This window comes from Bidens hawaiensis, unplaced genomic scaffold (genome assembly GCF_021521415.1).
Source record: "Bidens hawaiensis isolate Kalapana, Puna unplaced genomic scaffold, B.hawaiensis_p1.1 tig00008539_1, whole genome shotgun sequence".
Lineage (NCBI taxonomy): Eukaryota > Viridiplantae > Streptophyta > Magnoliopsida > Asterales > Asteraceae > Bidens > Bidens hawaiensis.
Genome location: NW_027491612.1, coordinates 955,662 through 964,483, shown reverse-complemented (window position 1 = coordinate 964,483; position 8,822 = coordinate 955,662).

Here is an 8,822-nt window from a genome sequence, read left to right as displayed (position 1 = left end):
AAATTTCATTAAACATGATAAACAAAATACATATTACAAATGACATTTACGTGATTTTCTCTTTTAAAAACGGTCAATTATAGTCTTATTCATAACACCTACAAGTGCATTTTTTTCAAGTATGTAAATAGTGTAGAATTATTAATCATTAAAAAATAATACTCTGGATAAATTCATATTTCGGTCTAACTATTATAATAGTTATATTAGGCTCTAAATTAGCTAGAATGCTATAGTTCCTTAAATGACAACAAAAATCTCATACCTTTTGAATTTCAAGAAACACGTAAACAATGAAATCAAAACGAAGCCAACATAAATCAAAGTAAAAATGTATACAATTGATGAGCATATCTCATACTTCAATATAAAACAAGAAATCGAAATCACAAAAAAAAATATATGAACAACAAAAATCTTTTCATCTCTCATTGCCATATAACTTGCGTATTCCAAATTTTCAATTTATGATGTTGTTAGACAATTAAGCAATTTGGGCTTAATTGTTATTTTTCAAAACAAAATAAAATTTAGGCTTGGAAAGTTGAGCTTAAAAGCTTGGGTTTGGGGCACTGAAAATAATAAGGATGGGACACATGGGTCGTTGTGCTTAATATATTAGAATTTTGTGACATAAACCAGAGATTTGAGTGGGTGCCTATGCTCCCCCTAACCGAACACTTAATCCGCCCCTAGTCATTTGACATCGGCCAGTGCGCCATCTGTTATTATGTTTGTTTTAGTAAAAAAAAAGGAAAATTGTTGGTTATTGACCTTAATATGAGATTTGGGAAGGAAATTTCAATACCTAACATACTTAAAAACAAATTATTCTTATTAATAACTAGGATAGTGGCCTGTGTTACACATGGGTGAAAGAATTTCAAACGTCATATATATATATATATATATGTATATATATATATATGTAGCTAACATAAGAATTCTTTACATTGTTTTCTGCAAAACCACAAGATGTAAGAAAAATATGTATAAATGGTGTGAATGAGAAACGGTATAAATATACAAATCATTGAAATGATAAAGTAATAGTCATACTAAAAAGGTAGCAAAAATTAGTTATAACTAATTAATTGTAGTCAAAATCGGTTTTTAAATCATTTGAAAGGAAATAGTTGGTTATAATTCTAGAGACGGAAACCTTGTAAGCTTATGTGGACATCCTATTTGAAGGCCATGTTCGTAACGTCCTCGTTTCGATGATAAGTAATATAAGTTCGTTTTAATCATGTGTCGCGTTGTGTCATTTGTAATTAATTGCATAGAAATTATAGAAATGGGTAAAGAAACAAGATTAATGGACTTAAAAGTGATTTGGGCCTAAAAGCCTTTGTGCTTTGCCTATTTAAACCACTAAAACCCTAAATCATCCTTATCCTTATCATTTCACCATCATTATCCAATCCTTATCACACCCACACACACACATATCCTCCTGTACACAAACATTCTCAATTCCAAATTCATCCAACCAAGATATTCAAGATCTAGTTTAATCAAATCCAAAAAGGTAAACGTTATATCCATTTCATATTGTTTCATTTTCTCGTTAAGATTATCAACACATAAACCGAGTCAAACCGACATAAACGAACCAATATAAACAACCTTCCAATATATAATAATAACAAGGTATTTAACAAAAATAACAATAACATTAACAGGGGATCGGCAAATCCAAATAATAAACGGTGTAAACGTGTGTCAACGAGACCTGGATCCCAAGCAGCTCGGTATCTGGAGAGCTCGAACAGAACCCAAACGGGTCCGTGAGTGAACCCAAAGAGAAGCTGAACCCGGAATGAAACCCCAATGTTGAAACAAACCCAAGTCTGATCTTCCATATAAGAGATTCAGACACCGAACCCTTAAGAAACCCGAACCAGATACAATTCGCATCTGTGCGATTACTTTTGGGTGCGAATCGTTGAACATGCGAATTCTTTCGTGCAAAACCATTCACGCGAATTTTTGGTGCATATTCTACGGTATGCGAAGTCTGAAATTCCCACAGCATGCGAAGTCCGAAATTTGCACGACATGTGAAGCCCAATATTCGCACGTCTATGCGAACCTCCATGCGAATCTTCCCCGTGCGAATCGTTTTCTTCCATATGACTGCCATGGTGGCCGGAAATGGAAGAGTGGTGGCGACGGCCGTGGGTAAGTAAGAATGGGAAGAAGTAGGAGCGGTGGTGTGGTCGATGAGAATGGCCGAAAGGAGAAGGAGAAAGGGGAGGCAGTGGTGGTGGCGGTGTGTGGCCAGAAGGGGTGAAGGCGGCGTTGGCTGTGGTAAAGCCATGAAGGAGGGAAGAAGAAGAAGGTGGGGTGGGGTGGGGTGGGGTTGGTGATATGATTAAGGTTAGTGGGGTTGGGAAGAGTGTTATAATATAATAATAAACTTATAATAATAATAATAATAATAATAATAATAATAAGACTAGAACTTAAACGGAACCCGAGCCCGAGACTCGACTCGTCTAACGATCCGTGAACCGCCTCACTTAAAGAAATGAGATTATAAAGGAATGTAAGTTGGAGATGAGCCAAACACATGAACCTACTCGTTAAAGAAGTGAAAATTATTAATAGAGTTAAGTATAGACCCGACACGAACCGAATTCGCTTAAGAAAACGTTAACTTGTAAATACGTGAGAACGTGAATTAATAATAATGAAGTGAATATAATATATATATATAATATAAAGTGAATACAATCCTTATATATATATATATGTATATATATATAATATATATGTATATATATAAATAAAGTGAATACAATCCTTATATATATATATATATATATATATAATATATATATATTATATATATAATATATATATATATATTATATATATATATATATATATATATATATACATATATATATATATATATAAGGATATACATGTATGTATGTATGTGTGTGTGTGTGTGTGTGCATGTATGTATGTATGTAAGTATGCATGCATGTATGTATGTATGTATGTATGCATGCATGTATGTATGTATTTATGTATGTAGCGAAAAACACCTTCCTTTTTTGAACCAATTTTGAAACATTATTAGATAATAATAACGGTTTATCTTGTAAATCAAGACTTAATGGTCTTGAATCTATTTCTTCTATTTTAGGTAAGGTAGGCGTTTGTATCTGACACACATCATTAAATAAAAAAGGAAAATCTATTGTGTCTTTTATACTAAAACAATCGGAATGATGAGTATTCGATATTGAATAAGAGATAGCATATGTAATAGAATATGGCCTGTTTTGTTGTTTAAAGAAATCTTTTCTTTTAAAATCTTGTAATAAACTTAACGTTTTATCAAAATCCTTGTCTTGAATATGATAGGAAATTCTTGGATAAATATTAAATTTAAGTTTTCCATATTGTAAATTTCCTCTTAATATTCCAAGACACGCTTCTTCCCTATTTTGGATCCTATTGTCCATGATTGCTAATTCTATAGGAGTATCTATACCTTCTTTAAATGTGGATTTTATTATTATTTGGATGGCTCCAACGTAAACCCATCCTAAAGTATTTCTTATTTCTGGTCTTACCTTTTGTATTTTTTCTTGAATATCCTTTTTAGATAATAAAGGTATCATAACTTTATTGGATGTTATATTAATATCTAGAGCCCTTTCTTGAATGTTTAATCCATAATATAAATGATGATCTCTAGGTTTTATTCCTAATCTTTGTAAAGTATTCAATTTAAATCCTGAATAGTTTGATAACGAAAAATTTTCATGTTGTATTTGCTTAAGCTTTTTCTTATCTATTAAAATTTCTTGTTTATATTCTCCTAACTGTTCATTTTGACAATCGATTATGTTATTATTTATTTTACTACTAGAGGCTGTATCCAATCTATTCATCTTCAGATGACGTATATTCTGTTTCAGTTAAAATAAATATACTTTCATCAGAGTCTATTTCTTGAAAATCATTTATTGGTATAAAATCTCCTTCTTCGATCATTTTTCCTATATCCTCGTCTATTTCAAATATTTTAAGATTCTTTTTAAACTTTTTTGGACATTCATTTGCATAATGACCTTTTTCATGACAGAAATAACATTTACATTCCTTAGGACCTCGTTTTCTTTTATAAGTAGGCTTAAACGTCTTCTTATATCCCTTTCTCTTATAGTATTTTGTTTTACGCTTTTTAAAATATCTTTTTATAAAATGAGTTCTTTTCTTATATTTTCTTTTTATCTTTCCATAATAATATGAACTATCACATCCAATCATTAAAGGCATTTTTGGACTTCTACAACATAAAGATATTTTTCTTTTTAATCCCTTGCTTAATTTAGCTAATATAGCATCTCCGCACCATTCACTTAATTTATCTCTAACATGAGTTATTCTTTTTCCTAACGTATCAGCTGTTCCTGGATTATAAGTTTTTATTAATCTTTGTCCCCAAGGGTCTGGTATTTTTGCAAAAAATAATGCTAAATAACTATTCATATCCGGTACTTGATTATATATATGGTAATAATAATCTTGAAATACACAAATATATCTATCTATTTCACATATGTCACATAATTGTAATCTTATTAAGGCTGTTGAGTATTTTTCGATAGTTGCTGGGTCTTTTATAATATTTCCTTCTCCACAAAATTCTAACCTAAAGGCTTCCACTGCTCTTGTTATTATGTTTGCTATTATTTCATCTTGTTCAAATATTGTTCTCTTTATATCTAAAGGTAAATTTTGCCAATATCTTAAAGCACTATTTATTAAAGTTCTTTCTAAGAATCCTTGAAGTGTTTCAATATCCATTCTATTAACAGAAACTGCTATTCTTAAAGCTGTTTCCCATTTATCTATTGCTTCTTTCGTATTTTTTATACAATCTATGTCTAAATATATTCCAAAGGGATTAATCGGTTCATTTTTCATATTCTGGTATGGTTTATAATTATCTTCATTTTTTATTGTTGATTTTACAGCAGCATATCCTTGTGCTGACCTACGGGTTTCATCTCTTATTGGAATTTTAGGATTTGTACTTGAGCTTGTTTGTTCAGTATCATTAATATTAAAGTTTTCCTCATTAGCCTTTATATTTATAAAATTATCATTTAATTCCATATCCCCTATCTTTGTTATTAAATTTTCTATTTCAGGAGATACGTAAACTTCGCTTTTAGAGTCGTCTGAGCTCATTTCTAATTTCTTTTATATTCTTTAGGAATTTTCATATTTTGTAAAAGTTTATCATTTAATTCCATATTCCCTATCTTTGTTATTAAATTTTCTATTTCAGGAGATACGTAAACTTCGCTTTCAGAGTCGTCTGAGCTCATTTCTAATTTCTTTTATATTCTTTAGGAATTTTCATATTTGGTAAAAGTTGAACTAAAGGTTCCTGAAATCTATTTGGGGTTATTTTGTTTTTTCTATTTGGGAACGCTGCTTCTAATAAATCTATAATCGTATCTAATTTAAAAATTATTTTATCTCCATAAAATATAATTGTTTTTTGTAATTCTATCATATCTCTATCTATTTTTAAAGAGTTTTCTGTTTCTTTTAGTTTATTAAAACTATTATTTTCCATTACGGTGAAGGGTATTGCCAATCAGTATCATCATAATAGTATTCGGAATTAGTGAATTCATATCCACTAAAATTAAAGTCTTCATCTGAAATATAATCTTCATCAAAATCATAATCTGAATTAAAAGTTTGACTAATTTCTTCTGTTTGCATTATAAAAGTATTATTTATAAAATTAAAATCTAAGTATATTAAGTTATTAAAATCGTATTCATGTATATTAAATGCATACGGAAGAAAATTTCCAATTAATTTTACAAAACGCGTCAGCAAGCGTGGTGATATAGGCTACAAACCAAACCCAAAACTTGAAAAAGGAATCCCGATTTTACAATGTTACCCAGAAAAACCATTAGAATATCAAGTAAATCTAAGAAATTTAGATATCCATATTGAAAATACAAAGCATAAGCTTAAACAATGTTATACAGATAATCCATTACAATTTTGGAATAAAAATCATATAACAGCAAAATTAGAAATGAAAGATAAAGATAAGAAAATAAGAATAAAGCCCATGAGATATAATCCAGAAGACCAAAAAGAATTTAGCACCCAATTAAAAGAACTTTTAGATTTGAGATTAATTAGAGCTAGCCACAACCCACATAGTTCTCCTGCATTCCTGGTAAAAAAACATGCAGAAATAATAAGGGGAAAACCTAGAATGGTAATAAACTATAAAAAATTAAATGATAATACTGTTTTTGATGGATATTTCTTACCTCATAAAGAAAGTTTAATAAACTGGACTAGAAATAAAAAGATATTTTCTAAGTTTGATTGTAAAAGTGGATTTTGGCAAATAAAAATGCATCCTGATAGTATTAGTTATACTGCATTCTTCACCCCTCAAGGTCAGTATGAATGGCTTGTGATGCCTTTTGGATTAAAAAATGCACCACAGATTTTTCAAAGAAAAATGGATACTATATTCAAAAATTACGATTTTATTTTTGTTTATATTGATGACATTTTAATATTATCTGATAATATCAATAATCATTTAAAACATCTTGATATATTTATAGATTTATGTATAAAACATGGTTTAGCCCTATCTGAACGAAAAACTAGCTTACTAAAAGATAATATTGATTTTTTAGGTATGAAAATAGATGGTAAAGGAATAGAACTCCAGAGCCATATTCTTGAAAAAATTATATCCTTTCCTAATAAATTAATAGATAAAAAGCAAGTACAAAGTTTTCTTGGTATACTGAATTATGCTTCAGATTTTATTAAAAATCTCGCAGATATAAGAAAGCCTTTTCAAAACCTATTAAAGAAAGATAAGATATTTAGTTTTGATAAAAGCTTAGAAGACCAAGTGAAAAATATAAAAGAATATTGTAGGAACTTACCAAAATTACAATTACCTAAAGAAAACGATGATTTGATATTAGAAACAGATGCTTCAGAATATTATTGGAGTGGGATACTTAAAAAAATAGACTATGACTCCGAAAATAAAAAAGTTGGTGAAAGCATTTGTAGATACTGTTCAGGCACTTTTAGTGACACTGAAATAAGATATCATATTAACGAAAAAGAGCTTTTAGCAGTTGTAAAATGTTGTCAAAAGCTTTATTATTTTCTATTACCAGTTAGATTTTTACTAAGAACTGATAATACACAAGTAAAAGCTTTTATAAAAAACAATTTGCCCTCTAAACCTGAGTATAAAAGGTTAATTAGATGGCAAACTTTAATATCCGAATATAATTTTGATATAGAAATAATTAAATCTGATAAAAATGTATTAGCAGATTTTTTAACCAGATATGAAAGATCATGAGATAGCCCAAAAAATGGATAAGCATATTGAAGACATGGATAGGCAGGTGGTGTCTATAAAAGAAATAATGAAAGATATGAAAGAGATGCTAAGTTATTTTAGCACTCTCCCTGAACAGGTCTCAGACCTAAAAGATTTGATCACAAGAAATTGTCTTCTTATAGACTCAAAAATAGTCTTTTATGAATATGATAGCATGATATTGAAATCTTTGGTAAAGCACCAAATAAAAGAAAGAGTAGATTTATCTCCTATATATAAGGAGGTGAAAATAGAAAAAAGAGATATCCCGTCATCTTCAAAGGGAGTTCAAACAATAGATCTTACTTCTGATCAAGATGAACCTAAAGAAAAACATTTTAATTTTAAACCACATTCTGGGCAGACTTCAAATTTTGATAATACTTTCCAAAGGATACCAACTCAACAAGATCTTGTTGAGCAACAGTGGTTTAAAATGAGAGATTTATAAAACCTTAAAAATACAGATATAAGATATGTTGATTGTACTGGGGTTTACCCCAGAATTAATTACTTACAAGGTAATTCCCCTGAAGAAATAAGATACTGGTATGATTTTGGATCAATAAATTCAATATATCTTACATCACCAAATTTCCCAGAAATTTCCTTTTTACCAAAATGGGTTAGGGACGGAGTAAGGGACAGTTATCTATATAACTCTACTATTACTCCAAGTGATGTTATGGTGTTAAAACTATTTTCTGCAGGGCCTGATTTTTATAAAAACAATAATTACCCTGCATATCATCTGATTATAATAGAAAAAGTTCATGCATCTCTTTCTTACAATATAGAGACAGAAAGATTAAAAACTTTTCAAAGTTTTAATGAAAATGATATTCATAACAGAAGAGCACTTGGTATGAAGATAGTTCTTTGTACTTTAGAAAATATTTTTAAAAGAGAATTTAGAACTTATGGAGGAAGTAAGATGCATTCCTCTGTTATAATAGCTCCAGCAAGGAGAACTCCTCCAGCAACTAAAAAATATATAGAGGATAAAATCAGATTTTTGGATACTAGTGTTATAGCATCAAGTCCTCAAGCTCAATATAAACTGTGCTTAACCAGAAAACATCAACACAATGTTTGTCCGGCTTGTTCTAAGAAAAAGGACAATATGATTATTGATTCTCCTAAAGAGAGTCAAACATCATCTGAAGATTAAGATTTTAATTAATCTTATAAAAATAAGATTTCATAAATTAATGATTTAATAAATAATGGATAAACTCTCATGAGATACATACAAAAGTTGGAATGCATGGATAATATAAATCCAAATGTTAGAGTTCCCATAGGGAACATGGATGCAAGAGAAAAGAAAAGCCAAAGTTCAAGTTTCCATGAGGAATCTCAACACCAAATTCAATGATCTGACAATGGA